The sequence below is a fragment of the Melitaea cinxia genome, chromosome 20 (assembly GCF_905220565.1).
Source record: "Melitaea cinxia chromosome 20, ilMelCinx1.1, whole genome shotgun sequence".
NCBI lineage: Eukaryota > Metazoa > Arthropoda > Insecta > Lepidoptera > Nymphalidae > Melitaea > Melitaea cinxia.
In genome coordinates, this window is record NC_059413.1 from 14,125,509 (window position 1) to 14,134,171 (window position 8,663).

The window sequence follows — 8,663 nt, forward strand, 5'->3', positions numbered from 1 at the left end:
ACATTTTCTATTTTCATTAGAATTTTATTTAAAATAGCTTATTTTTTTAAAAGTATTTTTTATACCATATTGCTCCTCTTATTCTTATTATAAAGATAATATGATCAACACTTTTTCATGATGCCAAATAATGCAACAAAATATCAAAACACATGCTCGTATTATTTTGTCCCTTTGTCCCATCAGTCGTCGCAATGTCGTCGTAATTCGACGAGATGCGACAAAACCAGACGAAAATTTCTAATTATGTTAATACAAGCGAGAACCCGACTAGAAAAAAGGCAGGCTCGACCAGATCATGTATCTCGACGACATGCCAGATCCGGCAAGCTCTATCAGGACCAGGTCTGGTCCAGGCAAGGGTAGTCTGATGTAAAATATAATCAAGTATGGTAAGGCATACTGGATCAGGGCCCGGTTCGGTCCAGATAAGGACAGCCTGATATAAAATATAATCAAGTATGGTAAGGCATACTGGATCAGAACCAAGTTCGGTTCAGATCAGGATAGCCTGAAAGAAATTACACGAACTGAGCCTGAATCGCGCTATCAATGTTTTTAAGCGCACTTAATATATGTATATACAGCTATCAGGACAGTCTAGCAGGGAGTCCATTTCGACTCAGTAGAGCAGTCGTAAGTAGTAAGAAATAGTTAATTAGTAGTTAATTATTAGAAGTTAATAAATAAAATTTAATTATTAACAATAGTTAATTAATAATTAATATAAAAATAAATAAAAATAATTGATATTAAAGCAAAAACATAAATAAATAATACATTGGTAAAAATAAACGGAAATAAATAATGTTAAGTAACATATTTAATAAATTTTTTCAAGAATATACATTCGTGTTTTTTAAAAGGACCGGACCGAACCGGCTGATCAGGATGAGATGAGATTTCCTGATCGGGTCCAGACATATCTTCTGCATTACATACCTTATCCGGTCCAGATCAGGCATGCCCGGTCCGGTCCTTTTAAGGAAGACGAAAAAATGTTTACTCGGGAATGTATGACACCATGTACGAAGTTTTCGTCACGTACGACAATGTCTTCTAGGACAATCGATTTTAATGACCTTTTTACAAGGTTTTTAGGTGAATTTAACTTGTTTTATTATTACTAATACTGTTAGTGATCCTGCTTTCTGCAAGGGCTGTGGGTTCGATTCCGACCCCAAGTCTTAATGGTAAACTGTGGGTACTAACCTATAGGTTTATTTTGTTTTTAAAAAATATTACTTATCTATCTGCATTACCAGTCGACACAAAACACCGACATTAAGCTCCCTACTATGATTTTTTTATCTGGGTTACCTACCTCATAAAATATTACTGCGTGCGCTGAATTTCATCTTTTTTTCTCATTTAAAATCTGGTACTTCTTGTGTGGTCCTATTTAAATTTTTTGCACGATTTGACGAGTAGTTCTAAAGCTATCACTAATAGTGTGTATTGTATTTGTACTTGTTGATGTACATTGTATTTGTTTTTTTTTTAGTTTGAAAACAAACACAATTAAAAAAAAATTTACACAAAAGTCATTGGGGTAAATGTTACTAGAACGTGTTTAAATTATTCCGCGAATCAATTTATGCGATCAAGTAACACAGATGACGAAATCTCTGACACGATGCATCTATGCGATTGCTTTGCAATTGTTTACCAGAAATTGTGATTTTATGTTCGGTTTATCTCATAATCAATGTTGGTCGATTTATAATGGATTATGATTTTTTTGCCTACATTTCTTTTACATTTCCTAAATTGTTGCCATTGTTTTTTTTGTTTTATAAAGTATAGAAAGAAGTTCTTATGTAAGGTTAATTATTGATAAATTTAATATATCTTATGTTTTTTTTTTTCTTAAATTGATGTTCTTAATTTGAAATTGATGTGTTTTTACGACAACATTTGACATTGCTTTTTAAAATAATAAGTATTAAAAGGTTTAAGCTTTAAATAAATAAATAAATAAATAAGCTCTAAAAATAAATTTTATGTACTATAAACGTGTGAAATAAACTCGTATCAATGTAAAATCTATGTACAATTTATATACAATCTCTTTGTATACCTATGTTTATCCAGCTAAAAATATATATTTTTTTATTTTTTTTAAATGGGCGATCTTTTAAAACACCTTTTAAAATACGCCTTCTCGCAATTGTACGTTTCATAGTGAGTTATAGATCTGTCAACAAAATACCTTATATGAGATGGCAATATGTTAACAACTATGTAAGTAATGCACCAACTCGCAGTGGATCATCGCGGTGGATTAATTTTTCATATTGATCTATCTCTCCTCCCGTGGGTGCCGTAAGAGGCGACTAAAGGATAACACAGTTCCACTACCACCATGGAACTTATAAAGCCGACCGATGTCGGGATAACTATCTAACTGCTGGCTTTGAAATACACAGGTCGAAGATGGGCAGCAGCGTCTTCGGTGCGACAAAGCCAGCCCTGCGGTCACCAATCCGCCTGCCCAGCGTGGTGACTATGGGCAACTCACATGAGTTCACGCCTTTTTTGGCGCGAACTTGTGGAGGCCTGTGTCCAACAGTGGACTGCGATAGGCTGAAATGATGGGCAATATAATAATGGTCATCCATTGGAGCAGAAGAATTAAAACCAGATTTTATTACTGTACCATTTTTATTTCAATAGTAAAATCAATAATTAACAATAAACCCCTTTTTTCTTGTGTATTGTTATTGTTTAATAAAATAATTTGTTTCTTGGGTTATGTTAAGTTATTTTTGACTCATTTAAGCATCTCGCTGATGCACGTTTGATTTCCAGCTGACGCCAGAACTGCACATCGGTCTGGTAGGCTTGAATACACATCAAAACCAATCAAAAACCTAGGCAGCGTTATGGGGCGCTATGGGACAACATGGACAATAAAGATAATTTAAATTTATAAAATTACTAGCTGACCCCATACTTACCTGACCTGACTTTTTCCATATATGTTATAAAGCCCCTTAATCCCCCCCCACCCTGTAACTTAAGGGTATGAAAAATAGATGTTGTTCTATTCTCAGACCTACCCAATATGCACACAAAATTTCATGAGAATCGGTCAACCCGTTTCGGAGGATTTTAACTACAAACACTGCGACACGAGAATTTTATATATTAGACTAGCTGACCTGGCAAACTTCGTATCGCCTTATTTTTTTTCTTAAATATAATAATTACATATATCAAAACAAAATATACCCTATCTTTCAAGTTGGATCAAACTGCACACGGTGTGCAAATTTGGTTAAAATCGGTTAAGTAGTTTAAGAGTTCATCGCGGACAAACATTGTGACACGAGATTTATATATATTAAGATGGTTTAAAAGTGCGTTTTTATACCATAAGCAAATAAGCGTACGCACCACCTAATGGTAAGCGGTTACCATAAATTACAGAGGTAATGTATCTCCCCCTCCTTACCCACTCCCACCTCACTCACCTCAGGAATACAACACTACTTGAGAGTATTATTTTTTAGCTGTGATCTTCTGTAAGATTGAAGTACTTTTACAGATTGACTGCTCCGGATTTTGGACCAGATATACCCCGCTGGTACTGTGTGGCTACGGTACTAAATAATTTAGCCACCCCCTCTCTTCCCGTGGGTGTCGTAAGAGGCGACTAAGGGACATCACAGTTTCACTACCACCTTGGAACTTATAAAGCCGACCGGTGGCGGGATAACCATCAAACTGCTGGCTTTGAAATACACAGGCCGAAAACGGGCAGCAGCGTCTTCGGTGCGACAAAGCGAGTACTGCGGTCACCAACCCGCCTGCCCAGCGTGGTGACTATGGGCAAAACACATGAGTTCACGTTATGTTTGGCGTAAACTTGTGAGGCCTATGTCCAGCAGTGGACTGTATAGGCTGTAATAATTTAAAAAAAAATACCCCGCTGTGCCTTAGTTTAATAGTGCCTTTGAGCAGCGAATATAGAATATTTTTAATTTGATTTTACCACTAGGCCATGATTCTTAGGCTTGCTCCGTCGTAAGGGCTGCTCGACCGGTCTTCTCAGGTACAGGAGTTTTTTTTAATTTATATTAAGGACGCAATCGAGTAGACGGTGCCGTCTGTTGTTAAATGGCTGCCATCACCCAAGGACACCTGGATTACACACAGTACAAACAAACGCAAGACTAAAGCTAAAAGTGAAAAAAGAGCGTTAAAAATATATCAAAGAAGGGTATGTTAGCTATATTTGAGGAGCAAAAGATGAGAGGAGTTTTTTGACGACTTCCGCATCTTAGCGGAAGTGCCTAACAACACAAATCTGATAGAAATGACGTGTGAAAGGAATAAATAATTTTAAAGTCATGCAAGAGTAATTTTGAAATATTTATTTAAAGAAAAACATTGAAGTTTTATTGGGCAACTGTCACCTGAGTGGTATTTTTTGTAATGTTGCCATACACAAATTTCGAAATTATGTCAGATCGATTTGTATGTATATATTTATTTAGTTTTAAAATAATTATCATCAATATGTACGATTTTATTTTTGTGTTACCCACACATTAGGGATTCTAAACATTTTTTGAATATCATATCAAAAATTGACCGCTCCAGCGGGATTCGAACCCGCGTCTCCGACTGACCGTGTCGGCGCTCTAGCCATACATTGATATGATATTCAAAAAATGTTTAGAATCCCTAATGTGTGGGTAACACAAAAATAAAATCGTACATATTAAGAATAGCATGGTGTCGTCTCCTGTCAAAGATTTTCATTGTAATATGAAACTTTGAATAGTTACGGGTCTCTGTAAAGAACTCACTATAGACGGCGCCACGGTTCGCTTAAACCGAAAATAAAAATCATCATATCAAGAATTTCGCTCTAGCGGGTACATCGTTCCATAGCTTAATTGGCTAGAGCGCCGACACGGTCAGTCGGAGACGCGGGTTCGAATCCCGCTGGAGCGGTCAATTTTTGATATGATATTCAAAAAATAATTATCATCATCCAGATAGTATTCCATTTAATTACAAAATCTATCCAATATTATTACAGTGACAATAAAAAACAACCCGCCTGCCCAGCGTGGTGACTATGGGCAAAACACACGAGTTCATACCATTTTTGGCGTGAACTTGAGGAGGCCTATGTCCAGTAGTGGACTGCGAAAGGCTGATGTGAATATAAAACAAAAAAAAAATCTAAATGAGATATCATCTTGTACTTTTTTTTTAAACGAGTAGGTCGGCAAACAAGCGTACGGCCCACTCAATGGTAAGGCGTTAGGTTAGCTTAGTATTTCTGTGGTCTATGCCGTAGCCCATATAATCGCCTGGAACAAGCACTTAGCCGACTTTCCCAGGGCACAAATCTACTGGAGAGCAATGCTAGCCCTACCTCATTAAAATTTATTTTATTCTATATTTCCAAATTAAATTTTAATTATAGTATTAATAAATTGGAAACATTTTCTTTAAATGTTAGTCTTCTTTGACTCAATAGTCCATAAAATAAATATGGAAACAAAAAACATAGATAAAAAACGTTAAAAACCTCAAAAATATGTCTTCTTATTTTACTTAATACCTAAACTACATGTTATTTTTTTATTTATTTCTGTACAATTAAGAGTTAATAAATAAAAAGTTTGAAAAAAAATTAGGCCCATTTCGTGTTACACATTTTGTCAATTGACAGCGTCCCTCGTAATTCTTTTCAACATTTTTATTTGAAAAGAATTTTACTCATCTTCAAACAATGACATAAATTAAAATGGTCCGTAAGTATGTCTGTATTTTTCCGAATGTCGTCAAAACCCGCACGTGAATAGACCGCGGTTGTGAAGAAACTCTTCAAGGTAATATGACAACTTTTAAAAAACTTCACTCACGTGGCCCGAATTGCCTCATTACTAATTAGCGATATGCCTTAACTTCACAGTACTAAGTACTTATTCTTCAATCGTTCCACAGTCTGATGTTTAATAGCCTATAATCATCAATAAACAAACTAAAGACATGCAACGCGAAAATCAATTTTTTTGTTATTTTAAAATCCGTTCTAAGATTATGATAGCTAGTCTAAGAATAAAATATTCAAATGTCAAAATAATTTTACCAGGGCCGGATTAAGGGGATACGGGGCTATAACCCCAGGGCGATCACAAGGAACGGACTCCGAAAATAGAGATAAAATGAACACTGTAGGTCTATTCTATCTATAAACATTATAGATAAAGCTTTAGTAATAAAATTCTAAAATATAGATATTTTTAAAAGATCACAAACGCGTCTCTGTCCCCGCCCGACTCTCTCCAGGAGTTCTGGTCACCATACTCACCACAGGAACACAACGCTACTTTGTAAGCAGTGTTACTTAGCTGTGATCTTCTGAAAAGTTGAGGTACCTCCCCAGTCGGACTGCTCCAGATTTTGAGCAAGATATATCATATGCCGTGCCCCTCCTCAATTATGTTTATGTATATTTTTCAATGTAAATAATTTTGAAATTATATTTATACATATAAAATAAATCGTCATCTTGAACGGTTGATTTAATCTAATATATAAAATTCTCGTGTCGCGATGTTTGTAGTAAACTCCTCCGAAACGGCTTGACCGATTCTCATGAAATTTTGCTTGCATATTGGGTAGGTCTGAGAATCGAACAAAATCTATTTTTCATCCCCCTAAATGTTAAGGGTAGTCCACCCCTAATTTTTTTTTTAATTTTTAGACAAATTATTTATTTTTGGAACGAAGTTCTTTACGGCAGGCTTGATATGCGACCGAACTGAAAAAAATGAGATAGGTACTTAAACCGCAAGAAAAATATATAACGGAAGTGACGTAATATCAGCAACACGACTATATAATATGACGTTTGTAAAACTAAAATATTTCAGTAAATTTTTTTAAAATTATTTATGTAATTTTATACTGTCGACAAAAATAAATAAAGCCATATGTTTTTTTTTATTATTTTGTTTGATTTATTTTATTTTACGGTATTTATTTTCTTAAATACTAAATTTCCTAAATACTTTTATGTACTTAATTAAAAACCAATAAAAAAAAAATCAAGAACTAGAAAATATATATAAAATTCAACATTTTTTTTTCAAATTGTGTTGCTTCTATACTATCCGAAGGAACTTCGTTCCTACCTGGTGTCCCATGACAATACACATATTTTTTTTTGTTTTTTACTATTATTAATATTTTCTACAAACTTTTTGAAGTAAAATTTCTTTAGGCACGCTTGACTTGGGGAGTAAGCTGGTGAATGCGTTACGAAAAATGTGATCGCGCGAGGCGAACGGAAGTTGAGAGGGAGGTTTTGACGGAGATATATACATTTCGTAAATTTTACTTCAGTTGTGTGGTCTAAAGCACACTCATTTTTTATTTTATGGCATGTAAAATGGTATGGAGAAAATATTTTGCGTGATCAAAATATTGAAGTTATTATTTTTTCGCATGTACTAATAATACTTTTTGTAGGTAAAAGAACACAAATGAGATAAGTATAGACATAATAAAGTTTGTATATATTTGTGAGTACACATTAATACGTCAAAATACTATTCAAGTGTTCTTGAAGCCTATTAGAATAAAAAAATTTGTTTGGAACAAGTTACTATATTTATAATTATATTATATGTGTAATATATGTTTTGACGGAAATTGTATCGTTTGCGTAAACGAATATGGAAAAGTACCGTTTCATCAACTCTTCGCTTGAGGCATTCCATATTTTTGCATATAATTTTGGTTAACAGCTTTATTATTTTTTTAACTACGATTAAATACTGCTTTGATTCTAAATAATGCAGTGATAGTAAGAGTATTAGAGTAGAGTATATCGTACGACCGTTCTGGTGTAGTACGGGCCAATAGTTTGCTTCTCATAAATATATAACTAAATTATTAATAAAATATTCGATTTATTTATGAATTTGCAGGCCACCTACGCCTTTTATATATAATTGTCATATAATACACGATAAACAACAATAATCATTAAATAAAACGCTTCACACTCAACGCTCCCAAGTAGGATTTTCAACTGTGTCAGAGGTCTGGAAAAACACACAATACACAAACAAAAACGACCAGACCACTACAAACATTTATATTGCTCTATATAACGCAACAGCCAGTACTTGTGACCGCTACGCCAACGCGTAGTCAAATTATATTTCGGCTGTACCTTTTTTTTGGTCCAAGGTAGATCACATTACACGCACCACCTATCGATTAAAAAAAGAATCATCGAAATCGGTCCACCTAGTACATAAAAAAATGCAGTCGAATTGACAACCTCCTCCTTTTTTTAAAGTCGGTTAAAATTGTTACTCAGATAAAGATCAATTACGACACAAAAATTAAGTTCAGAAATATATCTAATTATAAACAGTATATTATTACATACATTATTTTTATATATTGAAGGTTATATGCAATATGTAGGTAAATAAAACGCATATATTTGAATTGTTACACTATCAACTAAGTAAAAAATAAAAATAAAAAATTTATTGTTGTGTAATTCTAATTATACACACACACACACAAACTATAGATATTAATATAGAACAAAAAAAAAACACAAAAATAACATTTATTTCATTAAATGTACATTTTATTAAGTAATTATAAACAAA